The sequence below is a fragment of the Polypterus senegalus genome, chromosome 13 (genome assembly GCF_016835505.1).
Source record: "Polypterus senegalus isolate Bchr_013 chromosome 13, ASM1683550v1, whole genome shotgun sequence".
Taxonomy (NCBI): Eukaryota; Metazoa; Chordata; class Cladistia; order Polypteriformes; family Polypteridae; genus Polypterus; species Polypterus senegalus.
In genome coordinates this window covers 157,710,974-157,731,026 of record NC_053166.1, presented here as the reverse complement: position 1 = coordinate 157,731,026, position 20,053 = coordinate 157,710,974, and the positions used below count along the sequence as shown (strand labels likewise).

The following is a 20,053-nucleotide window of genomic DNA, read 5'->3' as shown; positions in this document are numbered from 1 at the left end:
GTCTGATAATTAAATATTTAAGTATACCGCACATTAACAGCAGTATTTTAATAGTCTTGGTAGCTGCATGTAGGGGGAGGCTAAGCTACAGAAGAGTTTTTCTCAACTTTTTATGCTTATTTTTTAACTAGCTGAGTTACCTCTCTATGATGGACAGACTCCAACTTCAAAACTGTAAAAGAATAAACAACGTTTTTTGAATAAATAAATACGTATTCCACTTTAAAATGTATATCAGTATTATGTTTCCAGAGGATATAAAATTAGTCTGAAACAACATACGCAAATAAAACACCTGCACTTCAGAATAGGTAATCCACTAGAAGCTAAGCATGTTTAGTCCCAGTGAGTACTCGGATAGGAAACCATCTAGGTTGCTGCTGAAACAGATGTTGTTGGTGAGGCCATCAGGGTGCGCTTATCCTGGGGATCCCAATGCTTTAGTGCAGTGATGGGGACCAAAAATAAAAATTCTGTCTTTCAGATGATATGTAAAACTGAGACCCTGACCCTCTGTGGTCATAAACGATCCCAGGGTATCTTTTAAAAAGAGTTGCTGTTTCCCAATGTCCTGGCTAAATTACCCACCATGAACTGGCCAGTCCGGCTCCCTCTAATTTAATTGGCTAATTATCTTTCACACCTTATACCATGATTTTGATTTTAAAGCTTTTGCAGATTCAGTTTTCAGACTTGTTGAGTTCAACTCTTCTAATGGCAAGTTCAGTGGCCTAACATCTGCCTTTCTACGTGTGTTTTGATCAGCAATGTCACCTGTCAGCCTTGGTGCAGTTGTACCTTATTCACAGTCGAGTGGTCTGATAATTGAATATTTAAGTATACCGCACATTAACAGCAGTATTTTAATAGTCATGTTGGCTGCATGTATGGGGACTACAGAAGAGTTTGTCCCGACTTTTATGTTTATTTTTTTAACTAGCTGAGTTACCTCTCTATGATGGAAAGATTACAACATCAAAACTGTAACAGAATAAACAGCATTTGATTTAATTTCTTGAATAAATAAATACGGGCGGCACGGTGGTGGTAGCGCTGCTGCCTCGCAGTTAGGAGACCCGGGTTCGCTTCCCGGGTCCTCCCTGCGTGGAGTTTGCATGTTCTCCCATGTCTGCGGGTTTCCTCCGGTGCTCCGGTTTCCTCCCACATTCCAAAAACATGCAGGTTAGGTGGATTGGCGATTCTAAATTGGCCCTGGTGTGTGCTTGGTGTGTTTGTGTGTGTCCTGTGGTGGGTTGGTTCCCTGCCTAGGATTGGTTCCTGCCTTGTGTTGGCTGGGATTGGCTCCAGCAGACCCCCGTGACCCTGTATTCGGATTCGGCGGGTTGGAGAATGGATGGATGGATAAATAAATACGCATTCCACTTTACAATGCATATCGGCATTATGTTTCCAGAAAATTTAAAATGAGACTGAAACAATATACTGTTTAAATATAAATTGTTTTTTTATAAACAATACTTTTTTTTAATGTCCTGGAACATACAGCATAGAAGTAAAGACCAGTGTGCCATTATAAGCAAGTAACATAAGGCTGTCTGTGGGAGAACTAATCTGCTCTTAATTCAGTGCCAGCAATTTCCAGTGTCTGCTCTTGCTATTTGTTTATAGTCATAGGAAAACATAAACAAATACGAATGTGCAGACATTTAAAAGAGAATGGAACATTATTGGGAATCAGAGGTATTCTTTGGATGAAAACAAATTCAGCTGTTCCATCCCCTGCTAATATGTCAGCCTCTATTAAATGGCTGCGAAGAGCTACAGCTTTCAATCTACTCCGAACTGCGGTGCTTAGGTGGGCTAAGGTTTCTCAGCAACAGAATTGGCAAACCTGCTTTCTGCCTTTTCTCTCTTGAGCATTCCTCTGGTGGTTTGCAGCTAAACAGTTGTTTTGCTGTTCTCGGCTTTCAGAATCCCACATCAGATGCCTTTTTTTTCTCCTGGCATAAGCAGATTTTGGATTTCAACTGGTTCTCTTGGTTGAAGGTCTCTTATTTGAAAAGGACCTCTCACTCAACATCTCAGAAAAGGAGCGGAAGGTAGCAATGCACAGAATTCACTCGAGCTCCATATGCGCAAAGCGTACTATTATTCAACTTAAAATTATATAGAGGGGCACATCTGTCTTGTTTAAAAAGTGTTTCCTGGGCAAGATCCAACCTTGCGAACGTTGCAATCAAGTTCTAGCCTCACTGGGCCACACTGTTTGGGACGGCGGGCACCAAATGAACATCATTTTGGACCAAAATCTTTAAATTCCTTTCAGACAGCCCTGGGGTGTCACAATCCCTCCTAATCCACTAACAGCTGTATTTGGTGGCTTAAAGTGGAGAAGGACAAACAGACTGGAATGGTCTTTACTTCACTATTGGCACAAAGACTTATCTTGCTCAACTGGAAGAACCCTAACTCTCCTATTTTAAGTCGGTGGATAACTGATGTTATATACTTTGTCTTGTATTTCCACAATGTCTTGTCTTGTTTGTGTTTTCATTTTAATTCTATTTTTAATTTATTACTTGCACTTCATGTTGTTACACTGTGGACCCTGAGCTTCGCAATTTCGTCTGTCTGTGTACTTGTATATGGTTGAGATGACAATAAAGTTCACTTTGACTTTGATATACAACTAGCCGTGTAAGCCCGTGCTGTAAAAAGACCGGGGTCCTAGAAACCATTGCTCTCCTAGGAGGATGCGATTTGCCGATGTGCTCGCATCGCTTGTGCATTAGCGGTGGGGAGGAAAAGTAAAAGGGATACCGGTTTGCCAGTGTTAGTGGCTAAGCGACGCTGTCGTTATTCTTCAGGGATATCGTTTCTGCTGACGTGCTGGCCTTGCTTGTGTTATTAGTGGCTAAGCGAGGGCGGCGACTCCACCTCTCACTTCCGGGCTGGACAGACAGACACACTTCCACGTGTAGACGTTTATATATAAGATTTGAAATTGGAAAAAAAAAATCTAATTCTCACCTAGAGGATCTTTTTCAAAACCTGGCAGGAACTAATCAAAAAGATTTTAGAACAATCATTTTAATTGAGGAAGCAGATTCTCACCCCTCTTTTTTTCTCCACTCTGTTCATTTTTAATTACCAGGGGGCTTCGACAACCTTCCCCCACCTGCGCCACGCATCAACAGCTTCACGTCTCTGCCCCTCGCATATGTGGATTTCACTTTAGCCAAACAACAAATCTTTTAATTCTCGCGGATACGCCTCTTCATTGGGAGGCCTCACTACTTTTCCCCGATGGCAACACAAATTAGACGATCTACAAGTCTCTGACTTAAAGTTTAAAGCCAAACAATATCTCCATACTTCTGTAATATCACCTGCTGTATGTTCATATATTCAATCTCTTTTCACTTTTACCTTTTCGTTAATATTGCATTGAATTTTGATTCCGTGTTTGGAATGACATTGTGACAATGCAACGTATAACTGTCCGTGAGTGAATATTGTTTCTTTCTCTCTACAAGAAATGTGTCTGTCAATAGCATTCTTTCAAACGAGAAATGATTGAACCGTGTGCGTGGTAATGTGGGCAGGACTTGTCCGAATCTCTTTGCATAAGCTCTTAAGTCTCGCGGGGCTTGAGATTTTCTCTCGCGGGATTTCACTTTCACCAAATAACAAATCTTTTAATTCTCGTGGATATGCCTCTTCATTGGGAGGAAACACTACTTTTCTGTGACGGCGACACGAATTAGACGATCTACAAGTCCCTGACTTAAAGTTTAAATTCGAACAATATATTCAATTTCTTTTCGTTGTCCTGTTATTTCACCGAGTAATAATTTCCGTTTGTTTGTGCTAATGCGATCTTTACTATCATTTTTTTGAGACTTTCAAATTTTCATACTCCCATTGTCTCTAACTTGCTCTGCATGTGTACCGTGCCAACATTCTTGAATTCTTTACAACGTTCTACTTTGTCATCTACTCTTTATCTTTTATTTCCGGCCCTGGGCGTTGGTTAAATCGCTTGGCACATAATCTCATCTCGCAGGACGTGAAAGTGTCTCTCTGAGAAAATCACGTCTCGTCTCCTTTCAAGAATCCTCTTTAATAAAAGCCCTGTGTGCGTCCAGGTGTCCGTGTGTGTGTCTTCTGGTGAAGTGCGCATGCGCGGGGCCCGCGACGCACATCGCACCGTGCCCCACCCATGCGCACGGCACCGTGGACGCACGCACACTGGAAGCTGGGCACACAGTGAATGGCCTAGCCGGGGCAGCACATGATAAGCAAATAAAAGACATCATTGCTGGGGAGAGTGCTGTGGTATTGTGGGTCCACAGCTCGTTTAGCAAAGGCAATTTAAATAAATAATCACCGCTCTCGCGGCGGCTTAGCGAGGGGGCGTTGGGCCATAGCAAGCCATGGGGCGATCTGCGGTGTGGGCGTTTCTCACAGAGTGCACAGGTGAAGGACTGCCCACATCCGTGATTGTTCCTGTGGCTAATGTGCTGCAGCTGCTATGGCCCCTCGCTATATAAAAAGAAGCGTGAGTCGGATAGAGGAAAAAAAAAGAGAAAAAGAATGGGAGAAAAAGAAAGGACTTGGACAGTTTGACATCCGTGGCAGAGCGACGGGTGCTGAGCAGACTCCAGTCAATCATGGAGAATCCACTGCATCCACTGAACAGGATCATCTCCAGACAGAGGAGTAGCTTCAGTGACAGACTGCTGTCACCATCCTGCTCCACTGACAGACTGAGGAGACCCCACACTATGCGACTCTTCAATTCCACCCGGGGGAGTAAATGCTAACATTACTCACAGTTATTGTCTGCTTTTTTATTTTTATTCTTTTTCATTTTTATTACTATTTAATTTAATTTTTTTTTTTTGTATACTGCTGCTGGCTTATGTGAATTTCCCCTTGGGATTAACAAAGTATCTATCTATCTATCTATCTGTCATATAGTGCCTTTCATTTCTATCTATCTATCTATCTGTCATATAGTGCCTTTCATTTCTATCTATCTATCTATCTATCTGTCATATAGTGCCTTTCATTTCTATCTATCTATCTATCTGTCATATAGTGCCTTTCATTTCTATATATCTGTCAAATAGTGCCTTTCTTTTCTATCGATTTATCTATCTATCTATCTGTCATATAGTGTCTTTCATTTCTATCTATCTATCTGTCTGTCATATAGTGCCTTTCATTTCTATCGATCTATCTATCTCAGAGGTTACAGGGAGCGGGAAGTGTTTGAACAAGTCGGTGCAGAAGAAGGAGCAAGTGAGTGGGCGAGCGAGTGAGAGTGAGGCTCGCAGGCAGCTAAACAGTGAGCCCTAGCGGGGTGTTCGGCCGACTGCCATGGGCCGTAGTTAGTGGTCGCTCCCGCTGAGCATGTTCTAAAGAGCGGAAGTGACGGGAAGAAGGATGGCTGGCCGTGTAAGGCCAAGAAGGCTGCGGGAGTCAGGAGGCTTGGGCGGTAAACTCCCTGGCATGAGCATCCTGGTTGTCAGGGAAGCCAAGTCTCGGTCTGGAGGTAGCGGAACAGAAGCCAGGAATCGGGACGCCACCAGATCATTAGTGGAGAGAAGGTCAGATGCAGGTAGAGTGGCTCCCCTGTTGCGGAGCCTGGACAGGGAGAAGCAGGGGAGTCACCAGTTAAAAGAAGGCACTGAACTTGTTGTTGATTTTTAAAGACTGCTCCCGTAAGAACGTTTTAACCTCACTTTAAAAGGATTGTTTTTTCTATTTTTGTGTGTTTTTACCTCCACGCTTTTCTTTTAATGGATTATTTATTTATGGAACTATTTAATGAAGAATTGGAATCACTGCACTTTATTGGACACTTTGTTGATTTGGTTTTTAATAAAAGCACTTGTGCACTTTTTTTATACCATCCCCTTGCTCAATTGTTATTGCCTCCACTGTCTAGCTCACTCTGTGACATTATCGACGGTGTCGGGTTCAAGGGCTTCCGAACAGTGATGGGAGCGTGGAGCCGAACCCGCACGGCCGTGCACATTAAATCCGTTGCTGGGGAGACGCCACACATACAATAATCAGCTACACGCCAGCACTGATTAAAATACCTGCTGGGGAACTGCACAGTACTTGCTGGGGAGACGACACAGGCATGATTATCAACTGCACGCCACGCATTAAATCAGTTGCTGGGGACACTCTGCTGATTGCCCACTGTTGTGACAGAAAATTAAAGTCATATTATGGACATCAAAGCCAGTATTACTGTCAGAGAAAATTAAAGGCACACAATACAGTGATGCATATTACAGCCACATACAAGCCAGTATTACTGTAAGAGAAAATATTACGGACATATCTACTAACAATATGCCACCCCAAAAAAAAAAAAAAAAGGACACGTCAAGTAGGACAAAAGATACAGACAATCAAATCCTATATAAGCAACATCTCCTGGAAGAACGGTCAGCTCAACAAGTAAACATCAACAAAAGGAAGGCTGAAAGACAAAGAAAAATACGAGCAAATAGATCGATTGAAGAAAAAGAAAATGAGCGTCAGAAAAACGCTAGAAGAGAAAGACTCAGAAGAGCAAACCTTAGAAAAAGTTGGCATTTACTTGGAAGAACAATTATTCAGCCACGGTGAGTTATATGTTGCATTATCAAGAGTTAGAAGTTTTCCAGATGTTGTTGTCAAGGTTGTAGATGGTCCTGAACAAGGCAAACTCTTGCCAAAGTCAGACGGAATATTTACAAGACATGTTGTCTATAATGAAATTTTATAGAAAAATTTCATGAGGTAAAAAAATAGAAAATTTTTCCTAACTATCTTCTTCAGATATTGTGTATTACAGATTGTTACAAAGTTTTACACTAAGGAAATATTAATTATACTTACTGTATTGTCATATACGTTTCTATCCATCCATCCATCCATTTTCCAACCCGCTGAATCCGAACACAGGGCCACGGGGGTCTGCTGGAGCCAATCCCAGCCAACACAGGGTACAAGGCAGGAACCAATCCTGGGCAGGGTCCCAACCCACCGCAGGACACACACAAACACACCCAGGCCAATTTAGAATCGCCAATGTTTATTAAATTATACAGATAAAACTTTAACTTCATTTAAATAATCTATATTCTTCACTGGGACTGTCGTGAAGGATAGAATAATTAAACATGTACTACGAAGATATTTCAATGTTCCTTAAACGTTTTGAAGAATCGGCACTAAGCTAAAAGATGGCTTAACGTCTATTACAGAGCTAATTGTGTGGCGATCGGTTACTTGGGGAAAGAAAAGCACTGACTGCAGTGACGGCTACGCCAATATATATTGAATATAAAACAGAAAGAGAAAATAACGACACAGCTAAAAACGCAGCGACAAATTTCGGCAAAAGTTAAATGCTTGTGTCATGAGCACGAGGCGGCTATGCAGTGTCTGCAACAGACGTGGCCATCCACCGTGCATGACATTGGTGGCGGCAGCCACCGATTCTTCCTCTGCCCAGTGCCACCACAAGCTTAGAGCCGCCTCTGAGTACTGCTGCAATAAATTATTTCATCGAAGTGAAACCCATGTTTAATAACGTGCTTTAACTCCTATCATCATGAAAATGACATCACGTATACATCTCAGTATTTTAGTTATTCAGAGAGCTGTAATATCACAAATGTCATGGACTCTGTGTCCAGTTGGAAGAAGAGAGCCGGTTTAAGAAGCAAGTAGTGATTCACACACACAGAGCACATAGAAGATCAAATACAAAACAAAGCATTTAATGTGCTACTTTAATTATGATGTGATTTGAGAAACTGGTTAATTAAACGATTTTAAGATGAAGTTTATGATGTTCTACTTTAATGACAAAATAAACTACGTGATTAAAGTGGAAATGTCGAGATTGAAGTTGACATTTCGTGCTTTTTCCCCACTGTGTGCCTTTTTTCTCTGTACCCCTAATAAGCTTTCATATGACACTCAGATAGTGGGCTACAACTCGCCTTTTCACAGCGACTTTGATATGTGACTTCTTTTTGATTTCTGGCATTGTGCGATTTTGTGAATGTGAGCTTTCAAGTTTCTCCAACACGCTATGTCACTCGATCAACTTCATTTTGTTGATTATACCACGGCTTATTTGAACAAATAGTATGTTTTTCATTTGCCTCCACTTGGTATTCGCTGAAATTCTTATATTTTCCCCCGTGCTTTTCCCATTGTCTTTTCACAAAAGGCTGAGCTTAAGGGCGATTTATATTTATTTGCATATTCAAAGAGGCGTAATTCTGGGAGGAGTTGGGGCGTTACATAAAGCGCGTGCACGAGCGTTACTTTTCACGCTGATCGGGATTTATGTAGCGGAAGAACGTGGAAGTTGGAGTACGCACAGATTCCTGCATCTGGATTTTTCTGTGCGTAAGCACATTTCGGCTTTTGTGCTTACGCCATGTTAAAGTGCGAGTTCTACGCACGGCGTTATACATGAGGCCCCTGGAAGGCCGCAGTAGCTGCATGTTTGCATTCTAACCATCTTCTTCATTAGTCAACTTCTTTTGCCTTAATTTTAATTAAGTTGACTCAGACCCCTTTGTTATTTCTTTTTTCCTTAATTAGCAGCCAAATAATAGTGAGACAAAACAAGCCGTTACATGACCAGTTCACCTGTGCCCATTCACACAATATCTGAAAATAAAGAAAAGTGAAGGTCTCAGTAAGGCTGATCTCTCAGGTCACCAAAATATTTTGATGCTGCTGTGGCAGAACGAGAGCAGCAACAAGCCACGGAATTAACTAACGACTTTAATTAACAGCAAGAATCAGCTTCTCATTAAGAAAGTGATTGGAGTGAAATTGGTTGGAGTTTGCAGCCCCAGTTTATCTGCTCATCTGTTGGCTCATTTCACGTCTCATTTCTGTTTGGCTGTCATTTAATGAAGGAAAGAATTGAGAGAACTGAATCCTTAAAAACAGAGCTATTAACATGAAGGGAAAAAAAGTTAATTAGCAGTGAAAACTGGTCACTGATTAGGAAAAGGGTCAGAATGAAAACCAGCAGCCACTGCGGCCCACCAGCCCCAGAGTTCGACACAACCTGTAACAGGGTGTTGTACCATGTTAGCCATTATGAATGTAGTGAGAATTATTGCAAAGTGACACCTTTTGTTGGCTAACTAAAAAGATCACAATATGCAAGCTTTCGAGGAAGGGGCCTGAGTTGCCTCGAAAGCTTGCATATTGTAATCTTTTTAGTTAGCCAACAAAAGGTATCATTTTGCAATAATTCTCACTACCTAAAGTTAGGCAAGTTACCCTGCACCAAGACTGGAGGGACAAGCACTCCGTTTGAGGTTTACCTTTTGCTTCTTCTTTTAAGCAAAACGCGGCTGGTACAGCGTTTTCAATGCCAAAACCAACTCCGCAAGCGATTTACCGACTGTATGCCTTCCTTTCCGCCCGTCCTCTTTTAAGACTGAGGTAAGCGCCCGCCCTTCCCGTGATCCTCAGCGAGCCCAAACAAGCGCGTGCGCAGTAGCGCCTGGCTCAGCTGGCTGCTTCCAAGTGAGTTTACTTCGAGGTCTTTTAAGTACAGAACGGCATAAACCCGCATAGAGAAACACATGAATATTTCACCCTCATCGATGATGAGACTGGCTGTTCATTTACAGTAATAAACGGCAACTTTGTCAGGAGCATCTCGTTTTACTCCTCGTAAATGGTAAGGAAGCGACGGAGTCGCCGTGGGTTTGTACAATATTAGTACTGTAATGTGGGGATGCGAATAGCCCAGAGACCTGCAGTACACAACCTCCTTTAGAAAAAAATAAACGATCCATGACAGCCGGACTACACGTAATTATGGCCTATTAAGTGCAGTGGACTCAAAGCATATCGGGAAAGCGGTATGCAGTTTGTGTCATGTATTGTTTTAATTAAAAAACGAAAAGCTAGAATTAGAAAACGTTGAAACCCCCTCAGATTAAGTGGGGCTGCTGTGTTTGCCTGTATGGCCCGGTGCTCAGTGATGCTGGGTAGGCACCATTGAGCCCTGACTCTAAATCAGATAAGCGGGTACATGGAAAATGTGTAAATGAAGGTTAACCTTATAAAGCAGGGGTGCCCTACTCCGGTCCTAGAGGGCCCCAGTGGCTGCAGGTTTTCATTCTAACCCTTTTCTAAATTAGTGACGTGTTTTTCTTGCTAATTAACTTCTTTTTGAATTCATATTAATTGACTTGTTTTTAAGATCTGTTCCACTGAATTTCTTCATTGTTCCTCTCAATGGCTTCATTTCTTTCCTTAAATGGCACCCAAACAGAAATGAACTGCGAAGTGAGGGAGCCGACAGAAGACCAACTAAGTCAGGGCCTCAAACTCCACCCAATTTCACTGCAACCAGTTATTTAATTAGGTGCCGAGTCTTGTTAATTAAACCCGTTCTTTAATTCCATGGCTTGTTGCTACTGTCATTGTGCAATAGCAGACATTTCCAAAATGGTTGATTTTCTCTTTACTAAGAGCACTGTTAAGCAGATCAGCATTCCTGAGACCTTCACCTTTCTTTATTTTCAGATATGGTATGATGGACACCGTTTGCAGCTCATGTTTTGGTTCATTATTGTTTGGCTGTAAATTAAGGATAAAGAAAAGTCTTCAAGAGCAAGTCAAATAAAACAAATTCAAAAGAACTTAATTAGCAGCAAAAATAGGTCACTAATTAAAAGGGTTAGAATGAAAACATGCAGCCATTGGGGCCCTCCGGGACCGGAGCTGGGGACCCCTATTATAAAGGTTTTCTATTTTTATAGGGTCATTCCTGTCACATGTGCAGAGTTCAGGGAAATTCTTATTTTCATATGTTAACACACACAGAGTCACGATGATCAGTGAGTAGAACAAACTTGCCCAGAAACGTCTGCTTCCCTTCGTATATAGTGCCTTTCATTCAGAGTTGCCCAGATCCCGACATCACTGTGCACAAGTCAGTTTTGTTTGGAAATCTGCAGAGCCGGCTGCAATTTGCACACACGTTTGATTTGTCTGTCGCTTACTTTAATGGGATACTCCACCTAAAAGGGATATTTTAGTTAAGTTACTCACCCCGTGTAGGTTTGTAGTGATGGGCGACAAAAAAATTTAATGTCATGTTTTCATACAAAAGAGACAAAACAAAGATTCTGGTAGATCAGGAGCCAATAGTGACCAATGCTGGACAATGGCAAACGAGGTGAAAAACATTGATGGGAAGAAAAGGAAAAAAAAAAAATCCGCGTAACTCATGTGGCATAATCCACGTGTCCATTATCTTCAGCGGGTTAGAAAATGGATGGATGGATGGATGTTCAAACTCTGCAAAATGCATTCAACAATTCGTTATACTTGCCGCATATACTCGCGTATAAGTCGGGTCTTGAAAGCCGAAAAATCGATCATAAAATCAGACCCCGTTCAAAAATATGACACTTCAATTTTTTTTTTATTTTATACATATTCTTGCTTCCTCCAATCTCGCACCAGTTTCTCGGACACATCGAATTTTGTTGCAGCAGCGCAGTTACCAGTTTCTTTCGCCACTTCAATGCCTTTTAATTCAAAACCAGCTTCATATTTTCTTCTGATCGAACGCTCCATCGTAGACAAGGGATGCTCTTACGATGAAGGTGTAGGAGGGTGTGAGATACAAAAAAAACACAAAACAGTGCAAACATCTCTTCGGAATAGTTCGGGTCTTACCGTGTGGTCACATGGGCACAATACATGGAGAGAAAAAAAAAAAAAGGCTGTGTGCCCCGTGGTTACTCTCTCAGGTGGGCGTTAGCATATCATGATCTCTTGGACTAATAGCAAGAGTTTTCCGCTTTAACACGAGTATACAGGAGGCCCTCGGGTTACAACGTTCACTCCCATAAAAACTTAAAAAAATTGAGACATGAGAAGGAATAAAGGGTAAGGATTTTTTTTACACTCATTTTTTCTGTTACTACAGTACAGTATATTTATGTCCTTTTCTTTTTTCTCAGGCTTAGATTTTGTGTTTTTATGTTCTAGATTATGATTTTGCAAATGTGTTAAGATAGGTAAGTGACTTAGGCCAGGGTGTGTTTTGACTTACACCAAAATTCGGGTTACATCACTGTTGTAGGAACGAAACTGTGTCGTAACCCGAGGAACCCCTGTATACGGTACTTCCAGAAAACTTGGCCTGCAGGAAGGGCGCATTCCCATAATGGTTTTTTTTTTGAACCGTTGATCCGCCTCTACCTCTTAATCATTGGTCAAGAATCCTATCTTCAGTTCAAAAGGAAAAATCCTTGAAGGGATGGAAACACCGCCGGCCATGGGAGTTATCTCAGAACTGTAGCAACCAATGATTTATTTCCTTTTGCTTATGTATGAAGCTTTCAAATTGTACAAAACGCAATTTAGACGCGTGCAGACAAGCAACACAACAAGGTCCGTTGAAAGCAGCTCTTCCATGTCCGCTATTTTGGAATTTATTTTTTTTTTCTGTGAAGGGTGACCAATCCTTGCTTGGATGAGACGTTGTTACGAGGAAGATCCAGTCAGGGAGGGCAACATAATAAGCACAAACAAACTGGAGCGTGATTACCGAGTTTGCATTTTCAAAAGGTTACGTAAACATGGGCGATATGGCCTAAAATCAATATCACGATAAATTGAGCAGTTAACCTCGATAACGATAAATGGACGATAACCACCCCAAGTGCCAAAAAAACAAACTTTTTTTTTTTTTTCATTTGATGGGGCTGTGGCAGGCAGCATAGTTCCTCCAGTTATTTTGATAATATTATTCCCCCTAGACCTATTCATTGCAATTATATTATTACCACTTTAAAGGACTGTAAAATGTCACTGAAAATAAATGAAGACAATAGTAGTAAGTACTTTTAGTGGTTAAGATTTATTAACTGAACAAAATAAAAGTGTAGGATACAATATGTAACCATGCTCTCTAAAAATGTGTATCCCTTGTAAACAAAATAGTTTAATAATAAATATGTTTCACATTGGCTATTCACAAAGTAAACAATGATTGTGCAAATGTAATGCCATCATGGACAAAGGCCTATCTCTGCTAAGGCCTTGAGGTAGCATATCTATCCAAATCTTCACACCCAACATCACCCCAATTCATGGTCTAATTCTCAAATAAAGCAAGCAAAATAAAGTAAGAATTAAATAAGACCTCTCAGACCATATTTACAAAATTAAAAAGGGTTGGCACAGTAATAAAACATTTTAAAAATCATGTATTTTGCTACATTTCACAGCACAACATGATCAACACTGGCTCACAATAAGTCTTCTGTAAAACTTTCTGGATACACTGCTGCTCAGCAGTCTTAAGTATTTTTATGCCTATATAAACATTATTCAAACATTAATACTTTCAATTTTGAATATGACACACAGAATTAAAGTCACTTTAAAACACACCAGATGTCACCACCCAAATATATTAAGATGTACACACTTACCGACTGCCAGGTGCAGCCTGTGCCCAAAACATTGCACCCGTGTCCATTTATTGAGCTTGACAGCTTTCACAATATTTGGGCCGTTGTCAGTTGTTATAGCAACAAGGTCCTCTTCACTGATGTCCCATGCAGACAGCATCGCTCTCAACCCCTGTCCAACCATCTCCCCCGTGTGATCAGATGGAAAATAGGCCGTCTCGAGCACTCTGGTACGCAGCTCCCATTTGTTGTCGATGTAATGAACTGTGAGACTAATATACGGCTCCATTGTGCGGCTGGACCAGAGATCGGATGTGGCTGCAACATGCTTAACGTATCTCAATTCAGCAGCAACCTTTTTCCTCTCTGTGCTGTACATGCTGGGAATGATAGTTTTGAAAAATATTTTCGTGATGGGAGTTCGTATCTCTTGTCAATTATTTTCATGAAGTGTCTGAACCCGTTGTTCCACTGTAGCAATAGGAGCCATGTCTTTTGCTTTGTGGTAGCCTATAGCATTTGTGATTTCTTGCCATCTTTTTGAAGTTCGCTCATATAGTTGAGTACTAGCAAATGCTTCGGTTATTGACCGCTGCCTGGTGGAGGAAGACGTTTTTGCTGGTCCTCCTAATCTCTTCGCTTTGAGCTTTTTATGTCTTGAATTGAATCACATGGTTGTGCTGCAGGTGGTGGAAGAGGTTGGTTGTGTTACCTTGACTTGACGCAACAGTCTTTTGCAGAGTTTACATTTAACAATTTTTGATCAATATCATCCTTGTTGAATCCAAAATGTTGCCAAACGATTGATGATGCATTTTTTTTGTTAACAAGCGTCTCCTCTTCCTCCTCCACCAGCTCTACCTTCGTGCTGCTGCTTCAACATTTAAATCGTCCTCCATTGTTGCAGCAGCGCAGTTACCAGTTTCTTCCCACTTCAATGCCTTTTAATTCAAAACCAGCTTCATATTTTCTTCTGATCAAGCCCATCGTAGACAAGGGATGCTCTTACGATGAAGGTGTAGGAGGGTGTGAGATACAAAAAACACAAAACAGTGCAAACATCTCTTCGAATAGTTGGTCTTACCGTGGGTCACATGGGCACAATACATGGAGAGAAAAAAAAAGGCTGTGTGCCCCGTGGTTACTCTCTCAGGTGGGCGTTAGCATATCATGATCTCTTGGACTAATAGCAAGAGTTTTCCGCTTTAACACGAGTATACAGGAGGCCCTCGGGTTACAACGTTCACTCCCATAAAAACTTAAAAAAATTGAGACATGAGAAGGAATAAAGGGTAAGGATTTTTTTTACACTCATTTTTTCTGTTACTACAGTACAGTATATTTATGTCCTTTTCTTTTTTCTCAGGCTTAGATTTTGTGTTTTTATGTTCTAGATTATGATTTTGCAAATGTGTTAAGATAGGTAAGTGACTTAGGCCAGGGTGTGTTTTGACTTACACCAAAATTCGGGTTACATCACTGTTGTAGGAACGAAACTGTGTCGTAACCGAGGAACCCTGTATACGGTACTTCCAGAAAACTTGGCCTGCAGGAAGGGCGATTCCCATAATGGTTTTTTTGAACCGCTGATCCGCTCTCTACCTCTTAATCATTGGTCAAGAATCCTATCTTCAGTTCAAAAGGAAAAATCCTTGAAGGGATGGAAACACCCCGCCATGGAGTTATCTCAGAACTGTAGCAACCAATGATTTATTTCCTTTTGCTTATGTATGAAGCTTCAAATTGTACAAAACGCAATTTAGACGCTGCAGACAAGCAACACAACAAGGTCCGTTGAAAGCAGCTCTTCCATGTCCGCTATTTTGAATTTATTTTTTTTTCTGTGAAGGGTGACCAATCCTTGCTTGGATGAGACGCTGTTACGAGGAAGATCCAGTCAGGAGGGCTTACGTGTTTATCCATCCACATTGCCAAGCCGGCGTTTTCATAAGTACAGTGGACCCTTGACTTACGAACTCAATTCGTTAGCGAGGGCTGGTTGTAACTCAAGTTGGACTATTTTTCCCATAAGAAATAATGGAAAAAACCATAATGCACTCCGAACCTCCCACAGCAACACTTACTTAACATTTACATATTATAGCTAGATCGGTCACGAACACCACTCTCATATTTCGACAATTTCCTTCTTCGTTTCGATTGTGATCGCTGTTCTCAAGTTCTCAGTAGTCGAGCACTCAGTTCAAAGCTGGCCGTGTTGTGAACTGCTGTAATAATACACCCAAAGCAACAACAAAAAACAATATTTATTTATATAGCACATTTTCATACAAACAGTAGTTCAAAGTGCTTTACATATTAAAGAATAGAAAAATGAAAGACACAATTATAAAACAAAATAAATCAACATTAATTAACATCAAATAAGAGTAAGGTTCAATGGCCAGAGGGGACAGAAAAGCAAGCCGGTACTGACTCAGCCTGATGACATCATCATGTGCGGCAGCCCAGCTAAAACCCTTAACAATCCCTTAATCCACCATTGCTGCTGCCATCTTTATTAATCTGATGATAAATCACTGCCTGACCGAAATTCGTCCACAAACACATGTATCTGGGCTGTGACTGCATATCTTACTAACGCTCTCGGCTGTTTGTTCTAAATCGCTACAGGATCAGCTGACCGTCATTCGGGTCGTTAACGCAAGATGTTTTGGGTTAAATCAAGTTGTATGCATGTCAGGCGGTCGTATGTCAAGGGTCGACTGTACCTGGCACTCAAAAACACTTCAATAGTCTCTGCACGGTAGCTACAAAAATAGAAATGTAGCAATGTTTGTGATTTTAAACAAAATGTAGTCTGTGAACGAACCTAAGCGTTTTGTCACTTTTTTAGTCTTATGCTGAATATGTGCATGCCTGTTGTACCCGTTTGGTTAAGGGTCTGAGCAGAGGTAATTTACAATTATAATCAAGTTCCTTGTAACCTTAGTTGTAAGCATGAGCTGCACTTGTAACTTGGATTCTTATCTAACACCTCCTAGTCTTAACATTTAAAGACAAAGTCACCTCTCTTATAAGAAATATTAACAATTTCAGAAAAAGTAAAGTCCGTTAAAGGAAAAGAAAGGAAAAACACAGCTTATAAATTAAAAATGCAAGTTACGAACAAAAGAACGCCGCGGCAGGATTTGACATAAAGTAAAGAATCCAGACCAGCTGAGAAAAAGTAATCTGCAGGTTTCAAACCATGGCGCTTGCACCTCAGCTGACGGTCTTTGCATTTTGGAGAATTTATGTGAAGCTAAGAGTTTTTCCTGAATCTTGCACTTCCTTGGTTTTGCTGACACTAAGGCGGTTAATTCTTACAATAGGTTTTAGTAATGCCACTACTTACAATTTCAACCTGTACATTTTCCGTACTTACATTGCTTCAAGTCAGGAAGTATGTTCAAGATTTGCACCCTAATTGCTGCTCTGGACCTGAACCACTGCCAAAACCAGATTTTAAGAGGAAGGTTATTGTAACAACTCTGAAGATCTGTTTTTTGAACTGTGTGTCAGTGGTTTGAGTTTTAAGGGGTCCCTATCCACCAACTATCATTTTACACCGAGGTGGGTTGCAGAACAAAGAAAGCCCAGCCCTAGCTACGTGTTTATCCATCCACATTGCCAAGCCGGCGTTTTCATAAGTACAGTGGACCCTTGACTTACGAACTCAATTCGGTCGCGAGGGCTGGTTGTAACTCAAGTTGGACTATTTTTCCCATAAGAAATAATGGAAAAAACCATAATGCACTCCGAACCTCCCACAGCAACACTTACTTAACATTTTCATAATAAAAAAGGGTTGTATAATGCGCATAATTTACCAAAACACCAATCATTTTTCTAATGTACTAACCAAAAAGTTATAAAAAGTGCCTGGCCTACCAGAAACAACAATTTCATACTGTACTCACCATTTAATTTGACATCTTTGGGCTGCAGGAAGGGTGGAGGAGGAGAATGAAACGGAAGGTGATTATTGTTTAGAAGGAGCCTCCTTATGCAAATCTTTTCTTTGTAAAATTGTCGAGATGGTGGATTTCGACATGCTGTACATATTATAGCGAGATCGGTCACGAACACCACTCTCATATTTCCGCACAATTTCCTTCTTCGTTTCGATTGTGATCGCTGTTTCTCAAGTTCTCAGTAGTCGAGCACTCAGTTCAAAGCTGGCCGTGTTGTGAACTGCTGTAATAATACACTCCAAAGCAACAACAACAACAACATTTATTTATATAGCACATTTTCATACAAACAGTAGTTCAAAGTGCTTTACATATTAAAGAATAGAAAAATGAAAGACACAATTATAAAACAAAATAAATCAACATTAATTAACATCAAATAAGAGTAAGGTTCAATGGCCAGAGGGGACAGAAAAGCAAGCCGGTACTGACTCAGCCTGATGACATCATCATGTGCGGCGCCAGCCCGCTAGCTAACATCCCTTAACAATCGCTTTCTTTACCTTCGTTACCTCCTCTTCCTTCCTTACCAATTATGCGTCTTGCTTGCCATGATCTTAGTGAATTATATATACTGTATAGATAAATCACTGCACTGACCGAAATTACGTCCACAAACACATGTATCTGGGCTGTGACTGACGAACTTACGAACGCTCTCGGCTGTTTGTTTACAATCGCACAAGCGGATACGCGTGACCGCATTCGGGTCGTTAACGCAAGATGTTGGTCGTAAATCAAGTTGTTCGCATGTCAGGCCGGTCGTATGTCAAGGGTCGACTGTACCTGGCACTCAAAAACACTTTCAATAGTCTCTGCACCGTGGTAGCGTGGACAAAAATGAGAAATGTAGACGAATGTTTGTGATTTTAAACAAAAATGTAGTCCTGTGAACGCAGCCAACTTTAATAGTCCTGTTTGCCTTTATAGGGCAGCTTGTTTTTTATGCGTCCTGAACAGATGGCAGTTTGATGCCAATAATAATCCACGCTGCCTTCTGTACCCTCTGTATTGGTTAAGGGTCATGAGCTGAGCAGGTGATATATTAGGATGTTATGTTGGCAGTGAGACTGGACCTCACTGTAGACCCTTAGGAGTTAGTAAGTACAGTAAAGGCCTCACCCTCTCAACAACATTTATTTCTATAGCACATTTTCATACAAAAAGCTCAAAGTTCTTAACATGATGAAGAAAGAGAAAAAAGCAAAATAAATAAATAAGAAAAATAAGACACAACTCATTAACGTAGAATAAAAGTAAGGTCCGATGGCCAGGGAGGACAGAAAAGCAAAAAAACCTCCAGACGGCTGGAGAAAAAATAAAATCTGCAGGGGTTTCAAACCATGAGACCGCCCAGCCCCTCTGACGTAGACGGTCTCCTTGCCTTTTTTTGTGATCGAATTTTATGATGCAAGCGTAAAGGAGGTCTGTTTTCTGAAGTCTGTGACCACCTCCTTGGTTTTGCTGACACTAATGGCGAAGTTGATGTCTTAGCATCAGAGTTTCTGGTAGTAAAATGCTTACGACTTTTAACTCTGTTACATTTTCCCCTTTCTTAAGGTTACTGTGCATGGTAAAGGTAGTGTTCACAGATTTGCACCCTAAGTTGCCCGCTCCTGGACCTGAACCCACTGCCTAACAAAACCCAGACTCTTTACGGAGCGGAACAGATTACTTGGCTCTCTCAACTCTAGAAGACGTGTTTCTTGACCTGTGTGTCAGCTGCTTGAGGTTTTAGAGGGAGCCTCCATATCCCACCAACTATGCCATTTTTACACCGAGGAGGTGGGTTGCAGAACAAAGAAACCCATTGTGTCTTTATTGTTGTTTAACATGCTATGGGGATTTTCATTATCAAATGTGTTTCCTATATTCCAAATTGACTTTAAAGTTTCCTCAAAAATGCATTCTTTTTGTGTGGGTCTCCCATACTAGACATGATACCAGATCATTGAGCAATCGTCTGGGAAATCTTTCCCAGTCGTTGACTTGTAGAGTTTCTTTGAGCCACCTTTTTACAAACCGCTTAGCTCCAGCTATCAAAATAACTGTTTCTTTTCAGACACCAGAGCTCAATGGGCATGGCTGCGTCCGGTGTCTAGCAGACTTTCCTCTTCTGCTAGTCTGGAAAGAAAGAAAGAACAGGCTGTTGTGTTATCGGTGGGCTCAAATCATGGCCCGATCCCTGATCGAAAAGACGTTTAGACATTCTGTAATTGTCCATATTCATTTGTGCAAGATACTTTTCTTTTCACCTGCTACACAACTCCATGCCTTTCTTCTAGACCAGGGGTCACCAACCTTTCAGCAGTGTCTTGCCAAACCTGTGTTATAATGTTATTCTTCTTGCCAACACAATTTTACCAATTTTGATATAGAGTGGGTATAGAAAAGAATCCCCCCTTTGAAATATTCTCAATTTTTTTGCTTTATAGCCTTAAATGAAAACACACACAAAAAATATTTCTTCCCCGCTTTACTTACTTAATGCAACCTGTAACATCCAAGTGAAAGTGAAAGATATCACATCTACAGTTCTTCTACACGGTGGTGTGCTGGAGTGGCAGCATAAAGAAAGACGCCTCACGCCTGGACAAACTTGTTAAGAAGGCAGGCTCTATT

At 41.0% G+C, this 20,053-nt stretch overlaps 1 protein-coding gene across 1 annotated transcript in view; it reads left to right on the top strand.

Moving 5' to 3' along the window:
* The first annotated feature begins 9,489 nt into the window (after positions 1-9,489).
* mpg (N-methylpurine DNA glycosylase) overlaps positions 9,490-20,053 on the top strand; it is a 64,577-nt gene continuing 54,013 nt past the window's right edge. The window contains exon 1 of the mRNA XM_039774470.1: positions 9,490-9,694. The gene's annotated coding sequence lies outside the window, so the exon portion shown is untranslated. The remainder of the gene's footprint in view (positions 9,695-20,053) is intronic.